The following is a 12,016-nucleotide window of genomic DNA, read 5'->3' on the forward strand; positions in this document are numbered from 1 at the left end:
CAGCTCTGCATCACCATGGGTTGGTACCTGCAGGGTCCCCAGCCAAGGCAGGGGTGGGCAGTGGGTGTCACAGCAGGCTCTGCCATCAGGTGATGGGGGCACAGCACAGCTTAGCTTTCTGTCTGTCTGTCTGTCAGCCAGATGAATGTCCCTGGCCTCTGCAGGGATCCTGGCAGGGTGAAGGATCCAGGCTCTGGCCCGCTGGTGTGTGTTTGGCACATGGCAAGGCACTGACAGTGTTCAGGGCTGCCATGACCAGTGGGACAGAGCCAAGCTCTGTGTGCCAGCAGAGGATGGTGGCCCTGTGCTGCTGGCAGGGACAGGCTGGCTCATCCCAGACTGTGGCTGTTGGGGGGACACGGCACCCCTCAACCTGAGGTCAGCTCTGTCTGGAGAGGAGATCCAGGCAGGGCCCAGCTCTGGCTGCTCTCTCTTGGCTTTGCCTTGTGCTCACTGCTCCCATGTCCAGGGCTTCCTGACCAGCTGCTGTCACTGGCTGATGTCACTGTCCCCCCACAGCAGCTCTGCACTGGAAGGCAGAGCTGGATGGAGTCTCCTGGGTGGCCCCATGGCACTGCCACCTCCCCTGGGCATCCCTGCTCTGCACTAACCCCAGCCTGCTCCTTTAGCTGGGGGGTCTCTCTCAGGCTGATGGGGGTCCCCTCCCCACTTAGCTCTGTTTCTGTCCAACCTCCACCTTATCCCACTAATCCCCAACTGCCCTTCCTCCTCACGGCTGGCACCAGGATGGGTTTTTGGGCTGGAGCTCCTGTGTTTGATGGAAGGGGGAGACAGGGGAGAGTGGGGAGCACAGGGACAGGAATGGGACAGGAGAACAAGCCAGGCCAGGGGTGGGTGGGTTCAGGGCTCCTGCCCAGGACAGGAGCATCACAAGCCCTGGGCTGGAGTTGTCAGAGCCCATCACTGTGAGGAACTCTCCTCCCTGCCCCACAGACCCCCCTTTCTGCTCCAGAGCAGCCCTGCTGTGCACAGGGGGACCTCCCCAGGCCGGTCACCCGGGGGAGCTGTGGGACCACAAAGTCACCTCCATGGCCCAGAGGATTCACTTGGCAAGTGTCACCCTGCACAGGTCCCTCGGTGGGGACAGGCCACCAGTGCCCGTGGGTGGCTGCTCCTTCCTCAGAGCAGGGCAGGAGGGCAGAAAGGCTCCACCAAACAACTTGGTTGCTCCTTTGTCCTGCTCCTGCACCTCAGAGGTCCCTGCCCCTGCTCCCCAGTTCCCGTGGCTGGCAGGAGTCGATCTCTCTGTCTGTCCATCCCTCTTTGCTGGTGTCCTCAGAGCTGTCTGGAGAGGGGCAAAATGTGCAGACCCCCCTTCAGCTGTGGTGGTGGACGTGGGGCCAGGGCACCCCCGCAGTGATACGGGCAGAGGTCCCTGGGTACACTGCCCTGCCCAGGATGCTCCAGCCCAAGCTGGTCAGGGCTGCCCCTGCTCTGCGGGCACAGCCACGGTGAGGCTGGGCACTGACCAGGAGTCCCATAAGTCACCAGAGCCCCGAGGATGTTCCCACAGCCCCGAGGATGTCCCCACTGCCTGTAATGTCTACTGTGAACATGGCAAGTGTGCAACCACCTCGCTGTCTTCTGTCTTTGTGCAGTTGGGGGGCTGTGTGAGGCTGGGCTGGGGGTGCCCCAGCTGCCATGGGGGTGCGGGGGGGCATTCTCACTGGGGACACTTTGGCATCCTGCTAAGGGACTGGGCTCACCGGGGGTGTGGCAGGACCGGAGGGGGCCTGGGTGGGCGGTGGGGAGAAGGGGCTGCGTGCCGGGCAGGGTCCCGCGGGGCGCAGGAGGGCGGGCACACCCGGCTCGTGGCTCTGGGGGCTCGGTGCCATCGCAGGGAGGACACGGAGCCCAGGCTGCCTCTCAGCCGGAACCGAGCCCGCAGTCCCAGGGGTCGGAGGGGGGAGCCGCGGGGAGCGGGGGCTGCGGGGGCTCGGGGGGCTCGGGGCACTCGCCGGTACCGGGCCGGGCTCGGAGGGAGGCGGCAGGTGGAGCTCGTGTTCCAGGAAAGCCGTGGCCCGGCCGTGTTCCTGGAAGTGTCCAAAGCCAGGCTAGACGGGCTTGGAGCAATCTGGAATAGTGGAAGGAAGGTGTCCCTCCTGCTCATGGCCGGGAAATGGAGTCAATGAGCTTTAAGCACCTTCCGCCACAAACCGTTTCACGATTCTGCGATTCCAGCCTGGACACGATGGTCACGGTGAGCAGGACACGGCTCCTGCCTGCCTTTCTCCGGAGGGGGAGGCTGGATATCCCCGGCTGTGGGGAGGGGTCCCGGCTCCGTCCCCTCCCGGCTGGTCCCGGCGGAGCGGGAGGACAGCAGCCAGACTACCCTGTTTATTTTCCCAGCATTTTGTGTCACAGACAGTGGCCCCAGCCCGTGTTGACAGGGAATGTGTAGGAGCAGGAGAAATGATGCTCTTTTATATCAAATTGCGCCGCGGTTCTGTGAAATGGATCCGGGGCGTTTTGCGGGGCGCGGGGCTTTGCCACAGAGGGGCCCTGCGGGAAGGGCTTTGCCAGAGGGATTGTGAATGTCCCGAGTACCTTTCCCAAATGCCCCAGTGCTGGCCATGGAGCTGCCGAGGGAGCCAGGGAAGCGGGCAGGGAGCCAGCCCAGGGGCAGGTCTGTGTCCACAGCTCTGCCCGCACTGCACGGTGAGCTTCAGTGTCTCCGTTCCCGCTTCTACAAATAGGACATTAAAAACCCCACATATCCTCCATTCTCCCCTCCCTCCCTTTCAGCCAGGAGGCAAATGCAGCTGTGCTCACCACAGTCACCTTATCCAGGTTTTTCTCAGATCCTGGAGCTTTATCCTGGGAAGCATAATGTGTTTGCTGTCCCCAGCACGTCACAGGGACACAGCTGGTCCACCTTAAGTGGGAAAACTCGCTAACTGTGGGCATCACCTTTGTCACACCCTGCCAGCATCTCCCTGCGGGCCGGGTGAACAGGTACCCTGGGCAGGCAGCGTCACCTTGGGCAAGGAAAAGCCTCCTTAACTCCATCCGTGCCCATCGTCTGCAACTCTCTTTTCTCCCAGCTAGATCTGTGTATCCCATATCTTGCAGCAAGCAGAGCCAAGAGTCACATGTGGAACACTGAGTGAAGCTGGAGCTGAAGGCAGGACATCCTGGCACGTCTTGAAGCAATTAAAGTATCAGTTACAGAGCTCCTCCTTCCCTCTTCCACCCTGCAGAACAAGGCAGGGGCTGGGGCTTGGTTGGGCACCAGGATAAAGCTTTCAGCTGACACAGAGCAGGTTTAGATTGAATATCAGGGAAAAATTCTTCCCTGTGAGGGTGGTGAAGCCCTGGCTGTGTCTGTCCCATCCCTGGAAGTGTCCAAGGCCAGGTTGGATGGGGCTTGGAGTGACCTGGGACAGTGGAAGGTGTCCCTGCCCATGGCAGGGATGGCAATGAATGGGCTTTAAGGTCCTTTCCAACCCAAACCATTCTGGGATTCCATGGAATGCCAAGGGGTTACGGATCCTGATTTCTCTAGGATCAACCATGTTTGGGCCCTTCTCTCCACTGGGAACAGCTCCAGGCCCGTGCTGCCTCACTCTCATTAATATGTGGGATTGTGAGGCGATCCATAATTAGATGCTAACTGAGTTTTCTCTAAGTTGGGTGAGGGAAGGTCACCAAGGTAGGACTGGAGTCAGCTTATTGTTATTATCAATCAATAACCTATTTATTTTCCAACATTCCTATTAACCTCTGCGAGCCACTCGCTGTTTCCCTATGAAAGGGCTGTGCTGCTGCTTTGCTGACTGGACAACTCTGATTGAAAATGGAGCAGTGACCCGACCCCAAAAGCAGAATCCAATTAAAATCATTTTCATTTGTAGATTAATATCTTTTAACATGTTCTACATCCCTTGCTTCAGCATTTCACACAGGAGCTGCTGCCTCGTTACACTAGTGCCCGTATCAGTGGTGCCATAAGAAAATAATTACAATTAATTAGACATGGAGACAATTAGGACTGTCCTTCTTCAGGACTGAGGGACAGTGCCCAGCTGTGATGTGCCACTGCTATGGTGGCAGTGACTTGTGGCTGGTGGGACAGGGCTGCTGTGCTTGGGGCAAGGAGAGGGACAGGGAAGCTCTCAATGTTTGGCTCCTTGTGCCCTGCCCAAGCACCAGCCCGGGAAGGAGGGTGGGGAGGGGGGGTCTCTGGCGGTCCATCCTGTGCTGATGGAAGAGGTCCCAAATCACGGGGGTTCATCACATCATGGTGGTTCCCATCCTTGTCCCCTCCTGGATCCTGGTGCTGGGCACAGGAATTGCCTGACGCAGCTCGGTCTCAAGGTAAAGTCTATTATTAATAACGTGACTTTGATAATAAAAAGATTAAAATTAGGTTTATGGTTTGCCGACTGCCCTTTCCACGCTGTAATCATCCCTCATCCCTATTCATGAGCCTCTCATTAGTAACCACTGCTTACAAGGCGGCTAAACAGCCCAACCCTTCAGCAGCCTCCATCTCCTTAACTGCTTAACTTGCTCGCTGATTACCAACATCAAATTAACTCTGCAGAACGGATCTAATAAGCTTCCCGGTGGCTTCAAACCTCCTTGAAAATTGCTCTGATGTCTCCATGGGGCCCTATTAAAAAAAATCCTTCCCCTGTGAGTGTAAGAGGGAACGCACCGGGCTACGGCCGCGGCGCTGCCGGTGCCCAGCCCTGCCCGGTGCCCGGGGCAGATTCCCGGGTGTCCCCGCAGTGCCCAGCGGAGCAGCCCCGCTCCGTGTGGTGCTTTTGAACCGGGAACGGCTGTTTGAACTGATGAGCTGTTTTCCCTGATCCTTCATTAAACACTCCAAGACTTAATTTCGCTATTTGGTAGCTCGGGGGTTGTGTAACAAAAGAATAAATAAGAACGACCTTTCCATTTAATTACTTTTTTTTTTTTAGATGTGGGAAATGCCTCGGCTCTCTGGAAGCGAGTGCGTGGAGGTCTGGTGATGTTTAGGGGTGATGGGACCGGCCTGATGATGTTGGCTCTGGTCTGGGCGAGGTTTGGGGACACCCCACAGTGCCGGGGACAGTTCAGTGCCACGGAGGACAAGCCACGGGCTGGGAACGACACTTGACACAGAGCACCGGGGTGGCTCCGTGGCAATTAACTCTGACGAGTGTTTCAGCAGCGGCCGTGGCCATGCGGAGGAACGCCAGGGAGCGAGGGAGCCTTCATCCCTCATTGCCATGGCAACCGTGCACAGGGATGGAGAGCTGAGGGGCCTGAGGGATGCATCCCTCCTGGTACACAGACCCCCGGCGGGGGTGGCTGCTCAGACACCCCCAAAACCTCTTCTGGGATAGGGATGGATGGGCTGCACCCTCTGGGATGTCAAGAGCCTCCATCAGCCAGACCCAGCCCAGCTGGGGCTCAGAACCCTCTGGATACAGCCGGGTGGGATGGGAGCTCCATCCTTGGGACAGCAGGCAGGGCTGGCTGCGTCCCCTTCTCCTGGGAAAGGTGTGCAAGGTGCCAGGCTGAGTGCCCAGCCCCTGTGCCATGCCCCCTCACCCCTGCACTGAGCCCCCTGCCCTGCCTGGTGCTGATCAGAGCTGGGTGGCTGCAAATTCCAGCATCCAGCCCGTATTTCCTGCCCGCTGGAGAGAGTGTCTTGCAGCAGGCACAGACAGGGGAGATTTAGTAGACAGGAGGTGGAGAATTTGTGTACAGGCTCCCTGCTTGGTGCCACCAGGGGCTGGGAGCTGGAGGACGCAGCTGCTGGCACTATGTCCCCTGGCCCTGTGTGTCCCTGAATGAGGGACAGGGATCCTCCACTCGGTCCTGAGCCCTGCAACCCAGCCTTGGGGTCTGGTTCAGTGTCCAGAGCCAGCAGTGTCTCCCTGCATGGCTAGAGGGGTCAGAGACCAGGCTGTGTGCCCATCTCCTGCCCCAGGGTGGGTAGAGGATCCTGTGGGCCTGCTGCACAAGATCCCAGCCCTGCACCATCCCATCCCTACCCTACACCATCCCAGCCCTGCACCATCCTGGTCCTACATCATCCCTGTCCTACATCATCCCTATCCCGCACTGTCCTTGATCATCCCTTCCCTGCTCCATCTCTTCCCACACCATCCCATCGCTACACCATCCTTGTCCTACACCATCCCTGCCCCACACCATCCCTTCCCACACCATCCCTGTCCCACGCCATCCCAGCCCCAGGAGCTGCTGTGGAGGATGCCCTGAGCTGCAGGGCAGGCAAGGAGCTGTGCACACAAGCTGGGGCAGGGGCATGAGGCCACTGCTCTTGAGCAGGTGAGGAAGGAGATCCTCAGCCTTGTGCCCAGCCAGAGGAGACCTTCCCACCTGGCCCCAGCCCAGCTCAGAGCGGGGGCACCTTGGGAAGGTAGAAGCCATTCTACACCCTGATCCCTCACCTTCACATCCCTCACCCACAGCCCCCTCCTCCCTGCATATTCTCCCCAGATTCAGGCTGATATTAATAATGGCTTATTTCAAGCTTTCAGCCCACTTTCTCTGAAGAAAATATTTATCCTGAGCTCCATTTTCCATTTCTTTTCAATTACCCAGGGCAGATCACCGCCCCACAACTCTCCTCTTTAGCCATGAACACAAATCCTATTGCCTTTTCTCTTTCCGTGTATTTGCCCTTTGATTTAAGCTGCATTTTCTCCTGTTTTCATCAGTTCTGGCCCTCTCCTGCTGTATATCTCCCTGTTTATCTACTTTCCAAAGGCCTCCCCCTATTTCTCTGGCCTGGATCAATACAGCTGCAGAGCCGACTGGCAGCTCCTTGCTGCTGCTGCCTGTAGTTTTTCTTAGGGGACTTGTCCAGTATTTCTTGTTAAGCTTCTGTCTCAGCTTGTTCCATTTCTCATTAGGTTTTAGCACTGGCATTGTAGTATTTCTTGCATTTCCATGCTGCCCAGCGGATCTCTTGGAATTCTTAATGGCGAGGCTGAAAGCCTCCTCTTTAGTGGGCTCCCGGGTCCTCCCCAGCAAGCTGGAAGTGCTGAGCAGTCAGACACTTGGATTTTCAGGTGGAGAAAAGAATTTCTTTGGCTCCAAACCGGGCCAGGAGTTCTTCTTACAAAACGGGTGATGGGGATTATTTGCATTTCCAGTGGTAGTTGTGGGTGGCAGTACCAGAGGGTGGGGGAAGGATGGGATGGCTGGAAGAACAGAATGTGGCGGCTCTCCCAAACCCCCTCTGCGCCCCTAAGAACCCAAACCCCTTCATCCCTGCCTGGCTGCGTGCATCCTGGCTATTCCAAAGTTGTTTTTTTAAATTTTTTTCCATCCACATCCCTCCCAGAATTTTCCTTCCAAGAGAAAAGCTGCTGTTAAAACCCAGCCCAGCTTTGCAGCTGTCAGGAGCCAGCAGATGTATTGCTCTCATGGCTGCATCCCTGAGTATTAAACACGACGCGCAGCCGCCACCACGCAATATTTCCTGGGATGCCACAGCACTGCAGGAGCCAGGCAGTGTCCTTTAAAATCAAACCAATTTTTCCTGTCTCCTCCACAGAATAGTTTTATTTATCTGCACTCCACCAGCTGTTACTGCAGGTTAACCAAAGGTTGTAAAAACACTTTTCTAACACCCTTAACTTGTTATTGAAATTATTCATCTTGGACTGGGGGGGTTTTCCTTATCAGATTGGGGTAAAACAGGGAAATCTGGCCCTTCCCTGCCCTGTAGAGCACTGCCTCTGGAGCTTGGAGTCTTCCCAAGGCCATGGAGCTGCCCCACATTGCCTGGGGGGGATGGAGATTCCAGGGATGGGGATTGAGGGGTGGGGATTGAGGGATGGGAATTGCAGGGATGGGGATTGCAGGGATGAAGGATTGCAGGGATGGATACTGTGTGATGGTTCAGTCCTTGCACACCCCTGAATGTCATTTCTGTGCAGGTGATTCCCTCATCCAGGAAGCTGAGGCTGACGAAATCCAGTCTCCTCTTCAGTCTGATCGGGATAATTCACAATGAGCTAAGCATTATTATTAAATGCAAATAAAAGTTAAGCAAAGCTGTTTGGGAGCTGCTCTGTGATTGATCATCCACATCAGTCAGGGGAAATACATCACTGGAACTCCTGCTCAGGTGTCCAGAGCTACCCAGACCCCCGTTACCTCCCTGCTAACGGGGACAGTGATGACACTGTGGGGAATGTGAGGGGGGAATCACAGCTCTGACACAGCCTGGGAACAGCACAGCAAGGTGGGCAGGGGGACAAGGGGACAGGAAGGAAGGGGCTGGAGGCATCCTACCCACACCAAGGAACATCCTGGTGCTTGTGCTTCTCTGTAACCCACCCACCAATCCCAGGGCTGACAGAGATGTATTTTTAGCTGCTGCAGCACAATTAAGTCTTCTCGTTAGTCTCAGGAGGAGAAGGAGGCTGTTGGTTTACTTGCAAATGCTTGAGGTAATTCTCTAATGGCTCCTCCACCATTACACAGTTTTCCATCTCTTATCATATGTAATCCCTAATGATTCCTCCGTTATGTCCTGTTTTATTAAAGCACCATTGAACTATAGCCTATTGATTTAGATTTCACAGACAATTGAAATTTAAATTGACTCCAAATTGAATGTCTCCATGCAATCTGTGTTCTGCACTAAAGATAGATAAAATGCTTCTATTTTTGATAACAACTTATAGCAGAGGCACATTTTAATTTCAGGAAGCGCAGAAGGGCGTCAGGATTTCCATGACAATGGCAGGTGGCCGGGTGGCAGCAGGTTCCTGACCCCTCTGGGCACTTGCTGTCCCATGGGGCTCAGAGGGAGCGGCAGGGCAGCGTGCACGTGGTCATTTGTGTTGGATTTAGAGAAAAATGGGATTTAATGCCATGAAGGCTGTGGCTGGGTGATTCCTGGAGGGCTCTTGACTTCCTGAGCACCAGCTGAGCCACCCGTGCTGGCTGCATGAGGTGCCAGTGCGTGCTTGGCCCCTGGGATTTTCATAAATCACAGAACCACGGAATTCCAGACTGGGTAGGGTTGGAAGGGATCTTGAAGCCCGTCTCATTCCACTCCTTGCCTGGGGCCAGGCTGCCAGTGCTGCTGTGGGATATCAGGGGATGCTCCAGCCCCAGCCAGCACCTCCCACACTCCTGTCCCCAGGCAGGGGCTGGCAGGGCTGTGGGGATCACCCCTCCTGACAGGGCTGTATCCATCACAGCTCATTGCAGGGTGGAATTATCTCTGCTGGCATCGGGGCCGGCTCTAACACAGACATCATTCCCAGCAGGAGGCACATGAGCAGAGCTGGTGGCAGATCATAGCCTGTAACTCTTGGTTATTTACACCAGAGCTCCTGGGAGGTGGAGGAGCGGGGTCTGGAGCTGCAGGCATGGCCACACTCACCCTGTGCTCGGAGGGGACACCCAGGGATGGGGACAGGGAGTGGGGAGTCACTGTGCCAGCTCTGGGCACAGCTCCTGTGTGCTCCTGGCAATGGGCTCCTGCCCCAGCCAGGTCTCTGCACCCACAGAGCTGGATTTAACCTTTAATTTGGTGAATAAAACCTGGAAGATATTTGAGGTCCAGTGGGGTTTTCCCTTCTGGTGCCATGTTCTGACTGCAGGCTCTGCTCTCCATGTGCTGCTGAGGGAATTCTTGAGAGTGTCCTGAGCGGGGCCAGCAGCTGGATTGATGATCCTTGTGGGTCCCTTCCAACTCCAGGCATTAGGAAAAAATCCTTCCCTGTCAGGGTGGTGAGGCCCTGGCACAGGGTGCCCAGTGAAGCTGTGGCTGCCCCTGGATTCCCTGGAAGTGTTCAAGGCCAGGTTGGACGGGGCTTGGAGCAACCTGGAGTAGTGGAAGGTGTCCCTGCCCATGGCAAGGGGCTGGAACTGGATGAGTTTAAGGCCCTTTCCAGCCCAGACCATTCCAGGATTTCCCAGCCATCAGGGCTGTGTGTGGGACCAGTGCACCCTCCAAGGGTGGGGAGGTCACAGGAGACCTAAAAAAATCTTCTAGCATTGGTGCTGCCCACCTGGAAGGACAAACTCCCCCCCAAACACCTCTGCTGAAACCCACCTGCCTTTGAAACCCACCTAAATTCCTACAGCCAGAGCTGTCACCCAATTTCTCAGGGCACCGTGGTTTTCTCCGAATGATAGACAGTAATTAAAACTCAGCTAATAACCTCCTCACTCCTGACATTTCTACAGGGGTTTTCTTCACCATTATCTACATATAGATTAAAAATTGTAATTGGACCAGAGATAGGGTTAGAAAAATCCACCCCCTTCCCACTGATCGTTTGCTGCTGAGTGACACTTGGAAATTTTATTTAATCTGAGGAAAATTGAGTTGAGCTCCAGTAAAAGTTGAGTTAACGTGAAGTACCTGCGTTGGGTAGGAAATGCACTTGGCTGAGGGATGAAAGGAAAGGGTGGGAAAAAGGGTGGAGCAGCAACAAGGATCATATCAATATTTTCATATCAAGAAAAGCAAAAAAATGGAAGAATTGATGATGTTGGCAGCACCAAGTGCTTTAAAGATTCATTGGGAGCAACCAGTCAAGCTGAGAATTAATCCAGCAATTCCCAATCTCTTGCCATCCTATCCCATGGTTCATGTTTTCCTGGAATGCCCAGCTGTCCCCTGGGCATCCTGGGAAAGTGAAGATCCTGTGAATTCCGTGCATCCTTGCACCCATCCCAACCCCACAATGACTATAGACACTTAATTATGACCTCAATAATTATTATACCATGGAATTAGTAATGGGATAATGACAGCATTTATTGGAAGCAGTGACATATTAACTAAGCGGGGCAGTATTAATTGCAATGGTGAATTATTCTCATTGCCACTATTTCAATTCTTGTTTTGTCATTATTACGTTTATGACAGCAATAATTACATCTCTAAAATACTCATTATTGGGAGATATACAGAATAAGTCTGGATAAATGCAGCAATTAAGGGATAATGCTCATGGTGGGGAGTTGAGGAGCAAGAAATGGCTTTTTAGGCTGGTTTAAGGGCTCTCCTGATGGAGATGACCTTTCACAGGATGAAGGCTTGGCACGGAGGAAGCATCCTTGTTGGCACAGGGATCACATTGCCCCAAGATCCCGGAGAAGCTTCAGCTCCTGGAGATGGTTCCAGCTGGGATGTCTGGGGTGTTTCCATGAGCAGGGGTGGCCAGAGGTGCCAGTCTGGGGGTCCCTGTGAGCTGAGGTGCCTGGAAAAGATCAAGATCATCAAATCCATCAAATCCAACCATCAGCCCAGGCCCATCACCCTGCTCACCACTAACCTGTGTCCCCAAGGGCCACATCCAACACATTTTCTGAGCACCTTCAGGGATGGGCACACCGACACCACCACCACCCCCTTCCAATGCCTGACCACCTTTTCCATGAATAAATTCTTCCTGAGGCTGTTTCCTCTTCTCCTCCTGTCATTTGTTGCTTGGGAGAAGAGCCTGACCCCTACATGGCTCCAACTCCCTTCCAGGGAGTTGCAGAGAGCAAAAAGGTCTTCCCCCCTACATCCATGCTGCTTCTCGACCCAATTCCTTCTCCTGTGCTTATCTCCAGGAGCCAGAACAAGGATGTTTGTCCCGGAAAAGTGCTCTTTCTCCAGCCACATCCTGTTCTTTCTCCCGGCGTGCTATTCCCAGCAATCCTTGGCTGCCATCCGGCTCTCGGGGCTGCAGACATCACATCAACACAGTCCCCGCTGCTCTGCCTTGCCCAGGTGTCGCGGCGTGTCCCCACACGGTGTCCCTCTTCCCCCGCGGCACGGCCCCGCCAGCGCCGCCATCCATCACCGCCGCTCCTCCCGCAGACAATGAGCGAAAATCGGGCTTTTCAGGAGCGCCACTTTGTTGTTTGTACAAAGGAGTTGGGCTGTTAACACGTGTAAGGTAATGGGATCCCCCCCGGCTGCGCGGGGCTCTGCCTGATGGATTACCCACCCCATTCATCTAAATTATGTCACAGGCAATGAGCAACTTTGCTCCGTCTGCCCAAAGCCGCG

At 55.0% G+C, this 12,016-nt stretch overlaps 1 long non-coding RNA gene across 1 annotated transcript; it reads right to left on the minus strand.

The window, feature by feature from the left end:
* Positions 1 to 10,753: 10,753 nt before the first annotated feature.
* On the minus strand, positions 10,754 to 11,731 carry LOC148221632 (uncharacterized). Its single transcript, XR_015807667.1, has 2 exons — positions 11,292 to 11,731; positions 10,754 to 11,216 (listed from the first exon to the last, which is right to left on the minus strand). It is a non-coding gene; the product is annotated as an uncharacterized LOC148221632 (long non-coding RNA).
* Between the last annotated feature and the right edge of the window lie 285 nt (positions 11,732 to 12,016).

This window comes from Sturnus vulgaris, chromosome 19 (genome assembly GCF_052056855.1).
Source record: "Sturnus vulgaris isolate bStuVul1 chromosome 19, bStuVul1.hap1, whole genome shotgun sequence".
NCBI classification, from domain to species: domain Eukaryota; kingdom Metazoa; phylum Chordata; class Aves; order Passeriformes; family Sturnidae; genus Sturnus; species Sturnus vulgaris.